This window comes from Chiloscyllium plagiosum, unplaced genomic scaffold (assembly GCF_037043375.1).
Source record: "Chiloscyllium plagiosum isolate Xiang-an unplaced genomic scaffold, Cpla_swu_hap1 HiC_scaffold_8, whole genome shotgun sequence".
In the NCBI taxonomy this organism is placed as follows: Eukaryota; Metazoa; Chordata; class Chondrichthyes; order Orectolobiformes; family Hemiscylliidae; genus Chiloscyllium; species Chiloscyllium plagiosum.
This window is the reverse complement of record NW_028270146.1, coordinates 44,759,978-44,781,343: the sequence shown is the minus strand read 5'-3', so window position 1 is coordinate 44,781,343 and position 21,366 is coordinate 44,759,978. Positions and strand designations below refer to the sequence as shown.

Below are 21,366 nucleotides of genomic sequence, written 5' to 3'. Positions count from 1 at the left end.
GTGTAGTAAATTCCCTGTGTTAAATTTTGTTTTTGTGTAGTCTTGTGTGATGCCTTAGAGCCCTCTCCTTTTTTCCCCTATGGCTTTATCCTCTTGCTATATGCCCTTTTCCCAGCAATGTAAAGTATTCAAATGTGGAGAAAATACTTAACTAATTGGAGCCTCTATCACTATCACACAGAACAGCAGGCATTTTGAGATTTCTCCCACAGATAAACTGATAAGGATATAGCTCACAGCCATCCAAAGACATTTTTTTTTGCCTGGACTGCCCATGCTATTACAGTGGTTAACTTGCAGTTTAGCTCTTTTGGAGCATTTAATCAATCGCTGCTGAGTCATTGCTGAAAGAATTTTCAGTTGCAATGTAATAACCACAATATTCTTATTTTCATAAATGTAAATAAACTCATCATTTGCAAATTCTGCCTCCTCCCTCTCTAATGTCAGTCAGAAATGTAACTGCTGTTCTTGGTCCAGTATATATCCATTTTTCCCTGATGTTATCTGCAATCATGGTCACCAAATGGTTTAAAATTTTAACAAAATTTTGCAGATAACTGCCAGTCATCATCTAACTGGTGTATGTATTCTCCATGGCAATATTTCTAACAATCAGGGTACATTTGCTAACTAATCAGTAGTCTGCTCTCATACAGCATAAATGTTGTTTTCCCTTTATATTGTCTTTTTTTGCAAATTGTCCAGTTGAGTTTAAAATGAAAAGCTTCCACAAAATATGTCTTTTTTTCAGCAATACTCAAGTTCTGTACTTCTAAATGATTACAAGGTTAGTTTCTGCATTGTATTTGGTAGGTTTAAATTTGAATGCCAAATGGGTGCGCAACAGCTATAGTAATTGTGTCTTCTATCTTTTGAAATTTGAGAGCTTCCACATCTACACTGGTACCATTCCTCACTTGCTTCTCTGCTACACTGATGACTGTATCAGCGCTACCTTGTGCTCCCACAAGGAGGTTGACCAGTTCATCAACTTCACTTTCACCCCAACCTCAAATTCACCTGGACCATCTCGGACATCTCCCTCCCCCTCCTGGACCTCTCCATCTCCATCTCCTGCGACCAACGAACCACGGACATCGTCTACAAGCCCACCCATTCCCACAGCTACCTAGGCCACACCTCCCCCCACTCTACCTCCTATAAAAATGGCAATCCTTATTCCCAATTTCTCCGCCTCCACCACATCTGTTCCCAGGATGACGAGTTCCACCTTAGAAAATCCCAGATGGCCTCCTACTTCCAAGATTGCAATTTCCCCTCCCATGACGTCGATACCCTCCAGTGCATCACTTCCCATACCTCCGCCCTTGAATGCCATCCCTCCCAACACAACAAGGACAGAACTTCCGGTCCTTACCTTCCACCCACCAACCTCAATATATGCCACATCATCCTCCATCACTTCTGCCGCCTATAAATGGACCCCACCACCCGAGATATATTTCCCTCCACACCCTTATCAGCATTCTGGAGAGACCATTCCTCTGCAACTCCCTTGTCAGATCCACGTCACCCCTCCTCTCGCCCCACCCGTCCACCCCTCACCAGCTCACACACACTCCTGGCACCTTCTCCTGCCACTGCGCCCACACCACCCTCTCACCTCTGTCCAAGGCCCCAGAGTATCCTTCTACATCTGACAAAAATTTACCTGGACCTCCACCAACATTATGTAATGTATCCATTGCACCCGATGTGGTTTCCTCTACATAGGGGAGACAGGATGTCTACTTGCGGATCATTTCAGAGAACATCTCTGGGACACCTGCACCAACAACCGCACTGCCCATGGCTGAACACTTCAACTCCCCCTTCCGCTCCACCAAGGACAAGCAGGTCCTGGGCATCCTCCATTGCCAAACTATTACCACCCGATGCGTAGAGGAAGAATGCCTCATCTTCCACCTTGAGAACTTGCAACCACACGGGATCAATGTGGATTTCATCAGTTTCTTCATTTCCCCTCCCCCACATTATCCCAATCCCAAGCTCCAACTCGACAATGCCCTCCTGACCTGTCGATCATCTTTCCCATCTATCTGCTCCACCTTCCTCTCTGACCTATCATCTTCTCCCCCACCTTCATCTACTTGTTGTATTCTCAGCTACTTTCCCCCCCAACCCCGCCTCCCTCCATTTATCTCTTAGTCCCCCGGTCCACAAGCCTCATTCCTGGTGAAGGGCTTATGCCGAAACATCGATTGTCCTGCTCCTTGGATTCTGCCTGACCTGCTGTGCTTTTCCAGCACCACATTCTCGACTCTGATCTCCAGCATCTGCAGTCCTCACTTTCTCCTCCTGAATCATTTTGATGGTCAGTTCTCATTGTCCTTTGACAAGCCAGTTTCCCAATAATTTTCTGGAGCTAATGAGCATCTTGGTGTTAGGGGCAAGGGTTGGTGGTTTTATGTCAGCTCATTGTCAATATGAAGAAAGTCTCCATCTACTAAAATAATGCAACCCTTTTGCATTCTTCACAATTGAATCTGAAGGCCTTCATGACAAGGCCACTTTTTTTTTAAAAGATCCCACTATGGAGATCTTGCTGCAAGACTTGGGTGTGTAGGCGGCAGAGATTCACAGAAATGTTTTTTTTTTCCTCTCCATTAAGATTAGAATGCCAAACCAGATCATGTAGCAGCTAGATTTCATTGCAAATTATAGTTAGCTTCTGCCTCTGGACATGGCTACAACACTGGAAAATGTTTAATAATCTGGCATACCATAACAAGGAGGAATTATTTGACATGTTGCCTCCATTACTGCATTAAATCTTGTTCAGACATTTCCTCTTTCTCATTCTCACCTCAATATGTTCCTCATTCTCACCTCAATATGTTCTGAGACATTCCTATTTCCCTCTCCACTTCTAACTTTTTAACAAAGAATTGTCCTCTGTCTTGCTTAAACTGTGTCATTAATAGCGATTGTTGCCTTTGTGATTGTACAAGCATGTTGTTACAGTGTCACCTGGTCACATAGTAAAATCTATGCTCTGCTCTTTTTCTTACTCAGTCCCCAACATCATGGATGACCTCCTTCAGTTCTAGTGTTGTCAATCCTGAGAAGACTAAACAGTGCAATACAGTTTACTCAAACCGTGCCACAGGTGATATGTGCTGATACAGGTGCATGGGACACTTTGCTTTTCCCACATCCCTTCCCCTGTTTGTGCTTGGCCCTCACCTGGGCCTGTCAAAGATGCTCAGCAGTTATGTGATTAGTAAGTTCAATTGCATCATGTTGGCTAAAATGTTCAAGTCCATTTTACTGGCAGCATTCTCTTCTTGTTTCACCAATCTTGGTAAATGATTGGGTTAGGGATGATATCCAATTGTTGCTCATGAGGATCATTCTCAGCCTCTTTTTTTTGTAAATATTTTTATTGAGAAAAAAGATTTTAATCGTTTTACAAAATTACCAAATCACTACAAAATAGTGTAACAATTTTAATAATATAATGACAATAACAGAAAACAAACTACTACTCTACTCCATCAACCACTGAGGGGAGAGAGAGAAAAAAACACTACAAAAACTACAATTCAATAAATAACTAAGAAATAAAATTAAATTAAATTAAACCAAGTTATACCAAGGTAACTTAAGTTATATTCAGTTAAATTACTATACTCAGCGCAATCCCACCAAAGCTCCCCATCACCGGGAACATTAGTAAACAAACCAGTATTTGTTCAGGATTCTTCCGCCCAGGGGCCCCTGGACCGCCAGACATAGCCCTCATGACTACACAAGGCCCTGATCAATATAGAACAGTTCCATTTTCTGGTGACCATACTCGTAAGGAAGTCCGGGGGATGTAGTCCACAATTAATCTACACCAGTCCGAACATCCCGGGGATTCTCTGATATCAGCTCATTAGAATGTTCTTCTTCGCACAGAATGAAAGAATGGTAAACAATTTCTTCCCATGCACATCCAAAGAGGGGAGATCCAGGAGGAGGGACACCGGATCCAATTTAACCTCAGTTCCCAAAACCTCTTCCAAAACACTCGCTATGGCATCCAATACCTATGCAGCTTGAGGCATGGCCACAAGCAATAACTAAGAGTGCCAACATCTGTTTTACATTTGAGGCACATTGGGGACACTCCTGTCTTAAACTTCGCAAGCCGCTCCATACCAGATGAGCCCTATGGAGTGCCTTCAGTTGCATAGCCTGTGTCCTGTTACAGATCAAAATTTTCTTTACATTCTCCCAAATATCCTCCCACACCTCTGACAGGATTTCCAACCCAGTTCCTGAGTCTAGATTCTGCATAGCTGCTCAATATCCTTCGAAACATTACTCCCTAACAAGTGATAAAGGGTACTGACCGAGAGAGCGTCCGTAGATCGGAGCACTCTCCTCTCCATATCCGACTTATAAGGACTAATCATCAATTTTGTTTTTGAGCTTTGACAAAGGGTCAGTTAGACTCAAAACGTTAGCTCTTTTCTCTCCTTACAGATATTGCCAGGCCCGCTAAGATTTTCCAGCATTTTCTCTTTTGGTTTCAGATTCCAGCATCCGCAGTAATTTGCTTTTATCAATTTAGTCTTTTTTTGTATAAAATCCCTAACCTGAAAGTAACGAAAGAGGTCCTTTCTAGATAGCTCATATTTCTGACTCAGCTGCTTGAAAGGCATCACGACCTCCCCGTCAAATAAACTTCCCAAACAGGAGACTGCTCTCGACTCCCAAAACTTAAAGCCAGAATCCATCGACCCCGGCCAGAATCCTAACATTCCCATTATGGGGGTGAAAGGAGAAGTTTTTTTGTAAGTTGCCCTCTCCGCATCATTCTCATTGCTCTAACATGGATGATTTTGGGATAGTGTAGGGGGACAAGCAGAGAATAGTTCACAGGTCGGCGCAACATCGAGGGCCGAAGGGCCTGTTCTGAGCTGTATTGTTCTATATTCTATGTTCTATAAGGACAATTCGGTTTCTGCAATGGTCCACAACAGTCCTCATCTTGTCCATAAACAAAAAATTGATGAGGGGCCATTTTGCCTGGGAGGCCTCGATGTCCAACCAAATTGATCGCAGGTCCTGGCAGGCCCAGTCAGCCACATAGGATAGTAAGGAACTCAATTAATATTTCTTAAAGTCCGGGAAATTCAAACCTCCCATCCCCTGCAGAAGCTGCAATTTATCCAGCTTAATAAGATGCTGCCTATGATGCCTGATGAAAGATCCAAGCCAACTGTAAAGCTTCCATAGGTAGCATCAAAGGGGGCTTGGGTTATAACAAGCAAGGAAGAACATTCATTTTGACCAGAGCTATCCTACTCAACCAAGATATCGGAAGATCCTCCCAGCTCCAAAGGTCCTGCCTTATTTTCTCTAGCAACTACACAAAATTAGCTTTATATAATTGATCGAAGGCCAGGGTGATAAAAATGCCTACATATCAGAAACTATCTGAAAGGGAAACGGGTTCAATCCCCAAAATCAGATATTCTAGTAAGGCTCCCAACAGGCATGGCCTCTGATTTCATAAAATTAATTTTATACTCTGAGAACAAACCAAATAAAATAATCACTTGTATTAAACGGGCACAGATGTCATTGAATCAGTTAAAAAGAGAAGAACATCATCCACATAAAGGGTGATCTGATGCCTGCCTGTTGGGGTCCCTTCAGATGGCCTCCACCAGTGGCTCGATCACCAATGTAAATGGTAATGGAAAAGCAAGAATCTTGGAAAAGCATAATTCGTGATCCTTTGTATATCAGAGCCTGTGGATCCTTCCTCAGTGCTAGAGGCTTCCAGCATCATTTGTTTATCTCTATAATGCTGGAGTTGCACTAGGACAAGGTGGGGACGCTGGTCCAATAGGGGCCTGCTTGCTGCGACCCGGTGGGCCTGCTTGACCCACACCTGCCTGACCCGACATCCAGGTTCAAAAACTGCGGGAGCCATTCCTCCAAGAAGCTGACGAGCTAGCCTCTCTCCTCCCATTCAGGAAGCTCCAACGGATGGATGTTCCTCTGAAGACCTCGACTGACCTGCTCCTCTGAGGCCCGTGCCCCCTGTTCCAAGGCCTAGACCTGCTGAGGATTCCGCTGCAGTTTCAGAGGCCGCAGCCTGTTTCTCCACCTCCCCGACACGTTGCCTGAAGCACTGGGTCTCCTGATCATGCTTCTTCAGCAAGACCGAGACCGGTTCAAGCCTGTCCAAGAGAAGATCAATTCAATCGATGAATTGATCTTCTCTTGGAGTTTCACAAACTCCGAATTCAGGCTCTGCTCCACAGGTAAGTTCCCTGGGGCAATCACGGAGGCCGTGCTGCGGTCACGGTTGTGTCCGTTGTTGCAGGGAGTGTCCCTGCTTGTTGCGATCCATGTGGTCCCTTCCCTTTGGTCATTTTCCTAACTATTTTAAATTGACACTGAACAATTCTAGGGGTCAAAAATTAACTATTTGTACAACATTGGGTAATAAAGGGAGGGTGTGTGCACCACTTTGTCTGGGTTCTGGTGCAGAGCTCAGCAGGACAGACCTACTGGGTTGCCAACATCTTGAATCCCTCCCCCCCCCCCCGCCACCCACACCATTCTCAGCCCCTTAACTGTACTTGTATATTCCAAGGTTCCAAGGGATCCAGGTTCTGTAATTGATCACCCACATTGGTCAGATCTCCACAGGGCAAATGATCGGCAGTGCTTAGTGCTTCAGTTTCCACCTCTTGGCAGATCATCCCTGTGCCATTTCCGCAGGAGGGGAGGTAAGGTAGGCCTTCCCACACTGGATGCATCCTCTGGATTCACAACACACAGGTCACTCTAGGCTTCCACATCACTATCTTACTGCACTGATATTTCAGGTTCTGGCAACATCACTGAGAGAGCTGCTTGCATCCTCATTGTCAGCTGACTCTGGTCTCAAGCAACTCTCTTCTGTGAACAGTTCTCTTAGATTTCCCCCCAGTTATCAGTCCACTAACATAAGTTTGTTCACATTTGTCCAACTGCTGGGTTGGGTGAACTTGATGAAGACATTCATGAATAAAGAATGTATTCAGTCCCACTACAACTGGGGTCAAGAACTGGAGTATCCATTGCAAGACCTTTAGAGATCTCATAGGGATCCTACACTGAGGTAAGTTGCTTCCCTGCTTTGGCCAAAGTACACCTCGCCCAAATTCCGCAAACATCATCGATGTAAGAAGCTATCCCAGGCCATTAACACTGGTCTTTGGTCAGGGCAGTTATGTTATCTTGATGTCCTACTTGATCACAAATTGCTACCAATACTTGACATTTGAGGTTGCTGGAAAGAATGAATTGCATTAACTCTCTCTCTCTCTCTCCCTCTCTCTCTCTCCTCTTGTCATGAACCAACTGTATCCTCCTTTCTAATATTCTTCCACCACCTCAACAGTTTCTGTTTGGACTCCCTCATCAGTTATTACTGGATTAGTGGATTGGCGGCGCTGTCTACTGATTCCTATGTCAATCAGCTGAAGCTATCTATCGTCCCCTTTTGAGATAGATGGCAAAGGTGAAACCATACTGGGTCAACCTGTCTGGACCTGGTTTGAGTCTTAGCAATAAATGCATCGGTGTCACTCCGCTGAATCTTAGCCCAAATGTCATAGGAAGTCAGAATTGGAATGCTGCCTTTCACTTGCAGCATGGTTATGACATCAGCCATAATCTCCTCATCACTGTAAGTGAAAACTGTTCTCTCCTGTAGTCATTTTTCTGACTAAGAGCATCAGCATTTACATTGCATTTGCCTGGCCTCTATGGATCTGGAATCAAAACTGAGTGAATTTTCTTTAATTGATTCATTCACAGGATGAGGGTATCACTGGCTAACATTTACCACCCATATATTGTCCTATTGACCAGAGGTTAGCTAAGAGTCTACCACATAGCTGCGGGTCTGGAGTCACATTTAGGCCAGACTAGGTAAGAATGGCAAATATCGTTCCTAAAGGACAGCAGTGAACCAGATGCATTTTTCCTGACAATCGATAAGGGAGATTTTTATTGAATTCAAATTTTAAAATCTGCCAGGGCAGAATTTGACTTGGCTCTTCAGGGGTTTTGCTGAATCACTGGGTTAACATTCCAGCAATAATACCACTAGGCTATCACCTCCCTGAGATCAAGTGGCTGAGGGAACAGACATCAATCAATTCATATCCGTCAGCTAGACAGTCATGGGAAAGTTGGCAAGTTGTAGTGGACACCTCTACTCTTTCGTCAATCAGACATGATGCTTCTACCTTGCTAAATTTCACATTTATTGTTGGGCAAGTTAACATTCCTCTACATAAAACTTTCTCTTCCTGAAGGAACCCTTTCCCCTGTATTGGTTCTCGGTGTGAGACATAACTAGTTTAAAATCTGGTGAGAAGGGAAGGTCCTTGCCCTGAATGGGTGTCTATGCCTAATGGCAGAGGAGGCCATGGTTATTGAGGACAGTCTCATTTGAAGTGCTCAGCCCTCTCACAATTCCAACATGTCTTTGGAGCATCCCTTGGGTGGGACCAGTTGAGGGCCTTAACGTGGAGATGGGACAGTATGCAGATGTCTGTTCCATATGCCTCTTCAGCCTGATATTATTCTCTTTCCTGGTCTTAAGAGTCTAATCCTTCTCCAAGATCCTGATGATGTAATCCTCACATCAAAGAAAGATAACTGAGGTTTGTCACCATTAGGCCTCTTCAGCTCAATTCACATTCCCAACTTTCACTGAATCTGTTGGGTGATACTTCAGCTGTCTGGTTATTTGAAGGAGGGATCTGGGAGGATAATAGAGTCAAAATGCAACTCCAAGGATACAGAAACCAGATACTCCCCTTCAGCTTGCTTGTACACATAAAACCTCTGCTATAACTGTGCCAGGCTACTGTTGTGCCCAGAAATGCTTTTCAGTACCTCAAAGATTCCTTATGGATTTCTTTGAACATCTGTCGTGTTTTCTCAGAGGAGAATCCCTTTTTCTAATACTTCAAGAAAAATTTAAATCAACCCTGATTTCAACTCCCAGTCTAGAAAATCTTGTAGCCTTTTCCTGGAGCTTTCATATAATCAAGTTTAAAAATGCTCAGTTTCAAATAATCTCTTGATGGTTTTTTTCAAATATTTCTAGTCTGGAAGTTTTACTAAACTCCTTGCTCTATGGTAATTTACTTTTAGTATCTTATTTCTTTCTCAAGATCAATATTTTATACATCCATCTTCATTCAAGGACTTCTCCAGAACTGTTCTAAATTGAAACTAAAACATAACCCTTTTGTTGAGCTGTGTGTGTTCCCCAGGTTTAAAAAAAAACAGAAGTCTAAAGGTTTCTATCAGAAATATTGATGCACAATAGTTTGCTATGCTTGTTCATAAACACTCCTAATATACAAAATACCATTAATTCTGAAGACCACTTCTCTATTCATTTGTTATAAAAGAAATTATATTATTAAATTGGAAAGTATTAAGAAAAGATTAACAAGAATGTTGCCTGATCTAGAGGGTTTGAGTTAAAAGGCGAGGCTGGATGGGCAGGGACGTTATTCCACTGGATGTAGGAGGTTGAGGGGTGACCTTTTAGAGATTTATAAAATCATGAGGAGTATAGAGAAGGTGAATAACAAAAGTTGCTTCTCTTGGGTGTGGGGGTTTAAAACTAGGTGAGAGGAGAAACTTTTCAAAATGACCTGAGAGGCAACTTTTTCACACAGAGTGTGGTTCGTATGTGGAATAAACTGTCAGAGGAAGTGGTAGATGCAGGTACAGTTACAAAATTTAAAAGACATTGGGATAGGTACATGAATAGAAAAGGTTAAGAGGGATATCAGCCAAATGCAGATAAGTAGGACTAGTTTAGTTTGGGAAACTTGGTTGGTATTGACAAGTTGGACTGAAGGGTCTGTTTCTGTGCTATATAACTCTCTTTCTCTATAATAAATCACCAAGGTTACAGAGATAGTTACAAGTTAATCATTAAACCCTTCAGATGCACAGAACAAGGCAAACTTACTCATTCAAATTATAAAAATCCAAAGTTAAAAGTAAGTGGAATTAGATATATATAAATCTTACACCCTACATCAACGCAAGGCAGTTGTTTACATCAGCTTGAGAAAAGCTTTTATTTGTCTTATACTTCTCGCCATAAGGTCTCCTTCCGATAAGCACACCCTTGTCACCAGGGAGGTCCAGAAGCCCTTCTCGGTGCCATCACTCAGCTGGAGGTTCCACTATCCATGGTACACAGACAGATACCAGGCCCTAATCTTACTGCTATGTTATTAAATGACTATTCCATGAATTGTATCATCGAATGCTTGTTGGTCTATGCCAAATGTTTTGCTGCATGTTTTTCCAACAGTCACAAACCCAGAACCAAGCAACATCTACACCCTCCCATACTTGCTAGCAAATATCATCCTCTTGTCATTTTCCTGCTCTGACATCTCCCTACAAAGACACCAGTATGCTTCACACAAATTTACATATCTTTGATAAAGCTACATATTTATAAGCTCTTCATCTTGCAAGGAAAAATTGGCACCAACACTGCATATGATGCAAACAGAAAGTGTAACATCTTCCATCGAAGTCCTAAGTTCCATAGAACAGGAATCCTTGATGATTGTGAACACATGCTTTCTCATAATTTTGGAAATGGTGACTCGAACAATTGGAACATGACTGTAATTTGCCCTTTTATATGTCTTCAATGTATAACTCCTACAGGGAGCTGGCCAAACTGTTGATGCTTCATTTCTCCAGATGTTTGAGTGTCTATTTATTATTCCTCATCTTTGGGATTCCCTCCCTCAAAAGGTGGTGGAAGTAGAGTCTTTGAATATTTTTAAAGCAGAAGTGGAGGGCTAACGCCCGAAACATTGACTCTCCTGCTCCTTGGACGCTGCTCAACCTGCTGTGCCTTTACTAGCACCACACTTTGCAATTCTAATCTCCAGCATCTGCAGTCCTCACTTTCTCCTTCAGACATGGATAGATGCTTGGGAAGCAAAAGGGTGAAAGACTGTTGAAGTTAAGTGGAAATGTGGAGTTATGGATACAGTCAGATCAACCATGAGTTTATTGTGGCAAAATGAGATCGAGGGAATGAATGGCCTACTCCTGCTCCGAACTCATATAATCATATGTTCATAAGTTTGTATTTGCAGTTTCTGCTGCTGAAAGAGAAAACAAACTAAGTTGGCTTTACTACCTGCATTGTCGTCTGCTCCCTCTTTGTCAACAAGCACACACTATAGATTGGTGATTGCTGTTTCAAGAAGATAGGTCAAATGGCTTCCTTCTGTGCTGTATGATTCTATTGCATGTTAGGAATCAGCATCTGGTGGTGGGATAAATACTGAGTGAGAGGTATCTTCACAGGATATCTTCATTAGCACATTTCAACAGCTGGAAATATTAGGGAGGGCAACAAAAGACATAGCTGCCTAGATGGCAAGCCTGATCTAATCACTGCTGAAGAGGACAGGGTTGAAGGCTATTTTGACCTAAATTTTAAGAGCAGAATGTTGGATGTACACCGATAAGTAGTGTATGTTCCTGAAAATCTATGAAGAACTATAACATCTTGACTAAGCAAATAGAGGAGGCAAGCTCTAATTTATGTAATGTTCAAAAGTAAGCCATGATTTCTCAGTGTTGTAGCACTAAGTGCAGTCGCCGTCTGAAAATTGCATGAGAGTTTTTGTCAGCAGATTTGGCAAGTTTGATTGAAAGATGGTCAAATTATTACAACTAGGGTTCTGGTTTCTATTGATTCTTCCAGTCTGGAATGACAATCCAGAAGTATGTGCAAACGGTGAGATTAAGGGGCTTTAACGAGGTCAGACATTCTGTGACCTGATCTTCTGCCAATCATCTAGTGATCAAATATGCAATTTCACAGTTGAACTGTTTCTACTATAGCCAAATGCACAGTATGTCTATGTCTCCATCAGAGTACTCAACAGCCAATCAATGTCACCAAGTCAGTTGAACTAAACATTTCACAAGCAGCTGACAGATGTCGCTCTGTATGTAATCCTTCACGGGGTTGAAGTATTAGAGGTCATCCATTACTAACATCCCAAATGCTCTCACTGAAACTCCTTTCTTGAACTTTGCTGGTCACTGGTCAGAATGACATATGTGGCAACAGTATGAGGAAAAATTTATTTGAAGACATTATTGGTTAGGACCTAGGAAAATGTATGGTTTTGTGACACATTTGACTCAATAAAGAAAATCAGACTTTTTCAACTGCAGATTGCTTCAATAATAACTGGATAGCCTGTATTGTCTGATGATAAATAGTCAAATTTATATTCATAAGCTCTTGGAAGGTGAATGGATGATGTGGTTCTGTTTGCCGAGCTGGAAGTTTTTGTTGCAAACGTTTCGTCCCCTGGCTAGGTGACATCATCAGTGCTTGGGAGCCTCCTGCGAAGCGCTTCTTTGATGTTTCCTCCGGTGTTTATAGTGGTCTGTCCCTGCCGCTTCCGGTTGTCAGTTTCAGCTGTCCGCTGTAGTGGTTGGTATATTGGGTCCAGGTCGATGTGTTTGTTGATGGAGTTTGTGGATGAATGCCATGCCTCTAGGAATTCCCTGGCTGTTCTCTGTCTGGCTTGCCCTATGATAGTAGTGTTGTCCCAGTCGAATTCATGTTGCTTGTTGTCTGCGTGTGTGGCTACTAAGGATAGCTGGTCGTGTCGTTTCGTGGCTAGTTGATGTTCATGTATGCGGATTGTTAGCTGTCTTCCTGTTTGTCCTTTATAGTGTTTAGTGCAGTCCTTGCATGGTATTTTGTACACTACGTTCGTCTTGCTCATGTTGGGTATCGGGTCCTTCGTTCTGGTGAGTTGTTGTCTGAGCGTGGCTGTTGGTTTGTGTGCCGTTATGAGTCCTAGGGGTCGCAGTAGTCTGGCAGTCAGTTCCGAGATGCTCCTGATGTATGGTAGTGTGGCTAGTCCTTTTGGTTGTGGTATGTCCTCGTTCCGTGGTCATTCTCTTAGGCATCTCCTGATGAAGTTGCGCGGGTATCCGTTTTTGGCGTATACCTTGTTCCTTTTCTTCTTTTTGCAGTCCTGGTGTACTGCAGTGTGTTGTGGCCCTTTTGAATAGTGTCCTGATGCAGCTTCGTTTGTGTGTGTTGGGGTGGTTACTTTCATACTTTCATAGTACACCAGGACTGCAAAAAGAAGAAGAGGAACACCTATACAAGGTATTCGCCAAAAACGGATACCCGCGCAACTTCATCAGCAGATGCCTAAGAGAAAGACCACGGAACGAGGACATACCACAACCAAAAGGACTAGCCACACTACCATACATCAGGAGCATCTCGGAACTGACTGCCAGACTACTGCGACCCCTAGGACTCATAACGGCACACAAACCAACAGCCACGCTCAGACAACAACTCACCAGAACGAAGGACCCGATACCCAACATGAGCAAGACGAACGTAGTGTACAAAATACCATGCAAGGACTGCACTAAACACTGGCTAGGTGACATCATCAGTGCTTGGGAGCCTCCTGCGAAGCGCTTCTTTGATGTTTCCTCCGGTGTTTATAGTGGTCTGTCCCTGCCGCTTCCGGTTGTCAGTTTCAGCTGTCCGCTGTAGGAAGACAGCTAACAATCCGCATACATGAACATTAACTAGCCACGAAACGACACGACCAGCTATCCTTAGTAGCCACATACGCAGACAACAAGCAACATGAATTCGACTGGGACAACACTACTATCATAGGGCAAACCAGACAGAGAACAGCCAGGGAATTCCTAGAGGCATGGCATTCATCCACAAACTCCATCAACAAACACATCGACCTGGACCCAATATACCAACCACTACAGCGGACAGCTGAAACTGACAACCGGAAGCGGCAGGGACAGACCACTATAAACACCGGAGGAAACATCAAAGAAGCACTTCGCAGGAGGCTCCCAAGCACTGATGATGTCGCCTAGCCAGGGGACGAAACGTTTGCAACAAAAACTTCCAGCTCGGCGAACTGAACCACAACAACGAGCACCCGAGCTACAAATCTTCGCACAAACTTTGAGGTGAATGGATGAGGCTACATGTCAAGATGGAGACAGGGTTAGGAAGGCAGAAATTGGTTTATGAGTTAATCTCTGATATCTTCAGTTGTAATATTCTGCAAGTCTGCATCTTGTGCTTTTCCCTGCAAATTCTTTTCTTCAGAACCTTATGAAGTTTCTTGAAGATCCAATCCTATGGTCTATACCTCTGAATGGAGAACCTGTGGAATACATATCATGCCATCACCATGTGCAACACATTGCATGATTTCTTTCTGGGCTGTTATATTTGGACCAAGAATCTGAATCACAAAGATTAACTAAGGGGGACATAGTTTTGTCTATGACTATTCCTAGCTGAAAAATGTGTTGCTGGAAAAGCGCAGCACGTCAGGCAGCATCCAAGGAGCAGGAGAATCGACATTTCGGGCATAAGCCCTTCTTTAGGATTCCTGAAGAAGGGCTTATGCCCGAAATGTCGATTCTCCTGCTCCTTGGATGCTGCCTGACCTGCTGCACTTTTCCAGCAACACATTTTTCAGCTCTGATCTCCAGCATCTGCAGTCCTCACTTTCTCCCTATGACTATTCCTATACAGTATTTATTTTAGCAGGAAATAATATGTGGCATATTGGCAGCATCAATCAGGTAATCAGTTATCACCAAGCAGCCAACAATTCATAGTATGGTTTTTGGACAGGTGAAGTTACTGTACTGAGCCACAGTGTGGTGATATAATATCTCTCTGGAAAGCATGCATACATTTGCATTTACTCATGGCATGGTCCATGGCATAGTGAATTTTCGGAAAATGGAACCCCATCGTGTTAAGAGGTGCTGTTGATTCATGGGGAGATGCCCTGAAGGTGATTTGACTGTAACCTATGTTTTCTCCTTTGTAAGAAACCTAACTTTGGCTGTAAAGCAAATAGGAGAAAGTGAGGTCTGCAGATGCTGGAGATCAGAGCTGAAAATGTGTTGCTGGAAAAGCACAGCAGGTCAGGCAGCATCGAGGGAACAGGAAAATCGACGTTTCAGGCATAAACCTTCCTGAAGAAGGGCTTATGCCCGAAACATCGATTCTCCTGTTCCCTGGATGCTGCCTGACCTGCTGCGCTTTTCCAGCAACACATTTTCAGCTGTAACGCAAATAGCTTGCTTATGTTGCCTCCTATTGACAATGTTGAACTTGATATGAAGTTAAAAATCACACAACACCAGGTTATAGTCCAACAGGTTTAATTGGAAGCATACTAGCTTTCGGAGTGTTGCTCCTTCATCAGGTGATAGTCACCTGATGAAGGACTATCACCTGATGAAGGAGCGTCGCTACGAAAGCTAGTGTGCTTCCAATTAAACCTGTTGGACTATAACCTGGTGTTGTGTGATTTTTAACTTTGTACACCCCAGTCCAACACCGGCATCTCCAAATCAGAACTTGATATGAATACTGATCTTTCAGAAGAGGGCATCTGCTCAATACAGAAGTCTGAAACTAACAGGCAGAAATCTATCACCTATAACAATTAGAGCCCAAACTAAATAGTCATTGTGGTCTTTATGGTCACAAGAAATGCAGGACCTCCTTTCCTTTGTAGATTTAAAAGCTGCCTGCAGCAGGAGACATTGGCCTGTGGCAATTATATCTCTGCTATGTTTGCAGTAAGAATCCTATCTGTATCACAGGACCACTATTTAAATGACTAAGTAGTGCTGCCTGCTACCTGATAACCAGAAGGAAAATGGCAGTTAATATGCAGACAATAAATACTGCAACAACATTTTACCACTGATTGTGCCCTTTTCACACATCAAAATCAATTAATATCAATCTGATAATGTGCTATTTCTAACTCATTCTATAAAAATGCAATTACAGTTTTAATTAAAATATCAATCAAAGAAAATGTTCAAATTTGCATTTTGTATCACTGATGCAAGGCGACCAGAGGAAACATTCCCAGAGTAGGACCAGAGTAGAGATTACACTTATTCAAATAAAGAGAAAATGATGTTCAGGTTGGCTCAGGGCTGTCCATGTTTCATTTTGGAGTTGCACTGCAACAGGCCTTGGAAATGACCACAGCTCATGTTTTTAGTTAAGGAATTCAGATTAATGTCAAAATAAAAAGAAAATGTTTTAAAAAATGAAAGTGGAAGTCAAAGGTAGATTGAACTTTAAAATTCTGGCCTGCAACATTAGTTTTTCCATTCTCAGTCAAGGAACTTACAACACTTATTGTGAGTCAAGTTGAAATGTCCATTTATTGTGCTTATCATGCCTGCTTAAAAATGTTCACTGACAGTTACAATTTTAGACTCTTAACTGTGTCTCTGAATAACATTTCTTCCTACTGTTGGTACATCTGACTCATTAGAACTGACTCATACTTTTCATTTGTATTTAAATATCCTTTCTCCTCTTCTAACTCTTTTGTTTCTTCCTCATCAAAGAATAGCCTGAAACTTAAATCCATGGCTTTACAGGAATATTTTAAATTCAGCTGTTAAAAGGAGCCTGCAAGTAGCATGTCATATGGATCTTCCAATGAATTACAAGAATTAAAATGACATCAAAACTGGTCATATTATTCACAGTAACCCTATCCGACTGCCTCATAAATAAGGAGATAAATTCATAAAAATCAATTTACATTGGTATAAGTCAATACAGGTTGACAGTTGCATTATAGACCTCATTAGTGGCTTATTTAACTTCCAGGAAGTTAAATCTCTTCAATAAAATTATACTATTGCCCCATTAGGCATAAAGAAGCCTAATTTCAGGATCCAATATGCTGCATCTGATAAATATAGAAAGAGCTTCTGACCTTAGATTGAGTCAGGCTATCTCTAGAATGGCTACCTAATACAGGCATCTGGCTCATTTAATTAATTACTGAGGGGCCTAACACCTAATCTGTAGATTCTTGGAGAAACTTGGTCAACGAGGACCAGGCTTTAGGCCTGCTGTCACCAATGGCATTCTGTCTTGGGTGTCTTCCAATTATGATCTAGGGGACGTCTCTCTGAGAAAGCTCCATAGTTTCCATCTTTTCCTTGGTCTCTCTTTCATTCTTCTATCCCCACCCAATCACCTGATGGAAGGGTTTCCTCGTTTTGTTTGAAAACTGAGTCCCTCCCAACTCATAACTCTGAGTCTCTCCTTCTCTTCAGGTCTCTTAATTGCTCTATGCAGCAGGACTGAGTGTCCTAAATCTGCTGTCACTCCCTCACTGTCCTCACTCTGTATGCTCATCCATGCTATCTCAAGCTCCTGCACTAACTTCCAAGGCCCCTCATACAACCTGTGTTATCCAATAAACTTGTGTTTATCTATCCGCTGTGGTACCAGTTTCCTTCATGCCAATCTATTTCCATCTACCCATCCTTCAATGCCTGGTATTTCACATCCAATTTATGCCCCTATACACACCCTCATGGTCTCTCATACCTCAGATCCCTCACTATGCCCATCTCCCATGGTCACTCATGCACAAGAAGCTACAAATCATCCTATGGTCCTTTAAAGCTCCTCTATTCTTTAGTGCCAACTCATTTCTTCCACCCACCACGCTTTGCTTTTCCATCTGCAGGTATTTCACATGCCAATTTATGCCTCTATACACACCCTCATGGTCTCTCATACCTCAGATGCCTCACTATGCCCATCTCCCATGGTCACTCATACACAAGAAGCTACTAATCATCCTATGGTCCGTTAAAGCTCCTCTATTCTTTAGTGCCAACTCATTTCTCCCACCCACCATGCTTTGCTTTTCCATCTGCAGGTAAACTCATTTATTATCTGGCATGAGCATTAATCAAGAGGCATCAGGACAAAATATAAAGATACCTGGACAAAATATAAAGATACCTGTCAGTTGGTTATGCCACACTGAGAAAAAGCACATTCTCATTGATGCAAAACAAACATCCAATGTAGTGAATTTGAACAGACAAATCCTTTATGATGATTTAAGTGTTCAGTTACTTATATAATGAAATATTTTGCTTAATTGGTTAATATTTTATCAAATATAAATCAAACTTAAAGCTACACATTATTTTAGGATCCAAGTTGCCAAATGACAATAACGTATAATGAACCTTTCCTAATTTTGATGGCCTAAACATTTTTAGTTCTAATCACTTTGAAGATTTCTATCCAAACTATTTCTATTTGGAAGCTCGACATACTCTACAGCTTTACATACCAAAACACTTTGGCAATAGTGATTGCTTCACCCGAATTAAAAGCTTAATTTTTATGCTAGGAGAAACTGTACTACTTATGAACTGAGCTCTTTATTATTTAGAACTTAAGCTCCTTCTGCTGGAACTTTCTGTTGTGAAGTCAAAACTAAACTAATTGCTTCCTAACCTGTTGTAAACTCTGCTGTGTGGACATTCCATCCATTATATGAAAGGCACTCTGTGATGCACTTGATTGCAGTCACACATTTTTGTGGAATTGATTAACTTAGGTTTCTGCTCCAAATGACTTTTTGACTTGTTTTTAAAAAGAATTACCCTCACAGTAGCAACCCATATCCATCTAAAATCCAAATCTCAAAATATATTGAGATTGTACTCATATCATCACAATCTGCACTCCATTGAGAGAAACAGTATCATTCATCTTTTTTAATATTCATCAATTGGCATTGCTGACTAGGCCAGTACTTATAGACTATCTCTAATTACCACTGAGAAGGTGGGTACACCAATTGGTACACCTTTAAGGAGGGATTTCCAGTATTTTGGCTTAGTGACAGTAAAGGAATGATGATATTACTCCAAGTCAGGATGGTGTGCATCTTGGAGGGGAATTTACAGACAGTGGTGTTCCCATGCATATGCTGCTATTTTGCTTCAAGATTGTAGAAGTTGCAGGTTTGCAAATCAAGTGGTCTGCTTTGCCTTGCATGGTATCGAAATTCTTTAATGTTCATGATTTGGAGATGCCGGTGTTGGACTGGAATGTACAAAGTTAAAAAACACACAACACCAGGTTATAGTCCAACAGGTTTCATTGGAAGCACTACTTTTCGGAGCGCTGCTCCTTCATCAGGTGGTTGTGGGATATAAGATCGTAAGACACTGAATTTATAGCAAAGGTTTACAATGGGATGTAACTGAAATTATATATTGAAAAAGACCTGGATTGTTTGTTAAGTCTCTCATCTTTTAGAATGGGCATGTTGGTTTCAGTTCTTCCATATGTAAATTCCAGAACATTCTTAAAGTTACATTCTCAAATGAACTTTAATAATAGGTGCCATGTTGGCCCAGATAATGCTTTGAAGGTGTGAGGTGCCCTGTGTAAGGCTGTCTGTGCCCCAATGTTCAGACTGATTCCAATCTAAAAAAGGGATTGACAAAAACTTACATGGATTCATGCAGTTTTGAGCAAAATAAAATGTAATTCTGCAAGTACAAATTCACCCCACAAAAATGTGTGTGTGCTTGTGTGGGGGTATGAGTGTCTGCAAGAAAGTGTGAGTGTGTGTATGTATGTGAGTGTAAAGGGGTATAAGTCTGTGAGAGGGTGCATGTGTGAGTGTGGGAGTATATGTCAGAGCATATGAGAGAGGGCTTGTGTATGAGAGAGAGTCTGCTTGAGTGGATGGGTCTGTAGGAGTGTGTGTGTGTCTGTCTGTCTGGCTATGTCTGTGTGTGTCTGTCTGTGACAGAGTCATGTGAATTGGCCAACATTGTCTATATCATATAATGCAGGCAAGGATGCCCTACAGCGTGGTACATTAGCGAGACCGAGCAGAAGTTATGACAACCATGAATGGACACCGCACGACAATCAACAGACAGGCGTGTTTCCTTCCAGTTGGAGAACACTTCAGTGATCCAGGACATTTAACCTCGGAACTTCAGGTGACCATCCTCCGAGGCGGACTTCAGGGCAGGCAACAATACAAAGTGGCCAAGCAGGGGCTGATAGCCAAGTTCGGTACCCATGGAGATGGCCTCAACCAGGATCTTGGGTTCATGTGACTCTACAGGTGACCCCACTGCACTACGCACGCATACACATGCACACACACCCCTACAAACCCATACACTCATGCAGACCCTCTCTCATACACAAGCTCTCTCTCATATGCTCCCACACTCACACATGCGCCCTCTCACAGACTTATACCCCTTTCACTCACACTCACACACATACACATCATCACACTCTCTCATTTCCACTCATCCCCTCCCGCACACACATACCCGCATGCACACACACACATATATATATATAGCTTTGTGGGGTGAATTTGTACTTGCAGAATTACATTTTATTTTGCTCAAAAACTGCATGAATCCATGTAAGATTCTGTTAATCTCTTTTTTAGATTACAATACTGACCAGATTTCAAAAGTACCCAATGGATGGAAGACGTCAAGTCATGGAAGATGCTACTTCTTTCTTTTCTCTTTGCTTTCTTTTCCTTCTTTCATTTCTTCTATCCTTCCCACTGTTTAACCTCGCAAACTGATTCACATTTATCAAGACTCTCATGGTAACAGTAATTTACAATATAACAGTGATTAGACTTCAATAGTACTACATTCATTGTAAAGCACTTTGGAATGTCTTGAGATCTTGAAAGGCTATTTAGAGGGATATGGGCCAAGTGCTGGGAAATGGGACTTGATTAGTTTAGCATATTTGGTTGGCATTGCCGAGTTGGACAGAAGGGTCTGTTTCTGTGCTGTACATCTCTATGACTCCACAACTCTAGGTGATGAAGCTACAAGATAGGGCTAATGCTAAACAAGTAAAATATTGTATTACAAAAAGAACTAAGTACGTTCAGATCATGATTTGGAGATGCCAGTGTTGGATTGGGGTGTACAAAGTTAAAAATCACACAACACCAGGATAAAGTCCAACAGGTTGTCCACCTGATGAAGGAGCAGCATTCTGAAAGCTAGTGATTCCAATTAAATCTGTTGGACTATAACCTGGTGTTGTGTGATTTTTAACTATGTTCAGATCCAGTGGCTTAGATCAAAGCACTCTAGTCTCTGCTGCACCTAGTCAAAGATGGTGGTAGACAACTAAAGAACTGATTGCAAAAGATTCATGCACATGATGGAGGAGCCCAGCATGGTAGTGTATGACAAGAATAAATTGTCAAATGTCCTCAGCAAGAAGTGGATGATCCATCTTGGCATCATTCTTAGGTCCCTAGCATAATAGATGCCAGACCTTATCGAATGTGATTCACTTCACATGACATCAAGAGATGCTAAACATTGGATACAGCAAAGGCTCTGGACTTTGATGACATT

The 21,366-nt window shown here is 42.2% G+C and overlaps 1 long non-coding RNA gene across 1 annotated transcript in view; it reads left to right on the top strand.

Annotated features, from left to right (window-relative positions):
• LOC148149386 (uncharacterized) overlaps positions 1 to 21,082 on the top strand; it is a 104,302-nt gene extending 83,220 nt beyond the window's left edge. Inside the window, exons 2-3 of the long non-coding RNA XR_015757886.1 lie at positions 19,801 to 20,081; positions 20,424 to 21,082. This is a non-coding gene — a long non-coding RNA (uncharacterized LOC148149386). The remainder of the gene's footprint in view (positions 1 to 19,800; positions 20,082 to 20,423) is intronic.
• Positions 21,083 to 21,366: the final 284 nt, after the last annotated feature.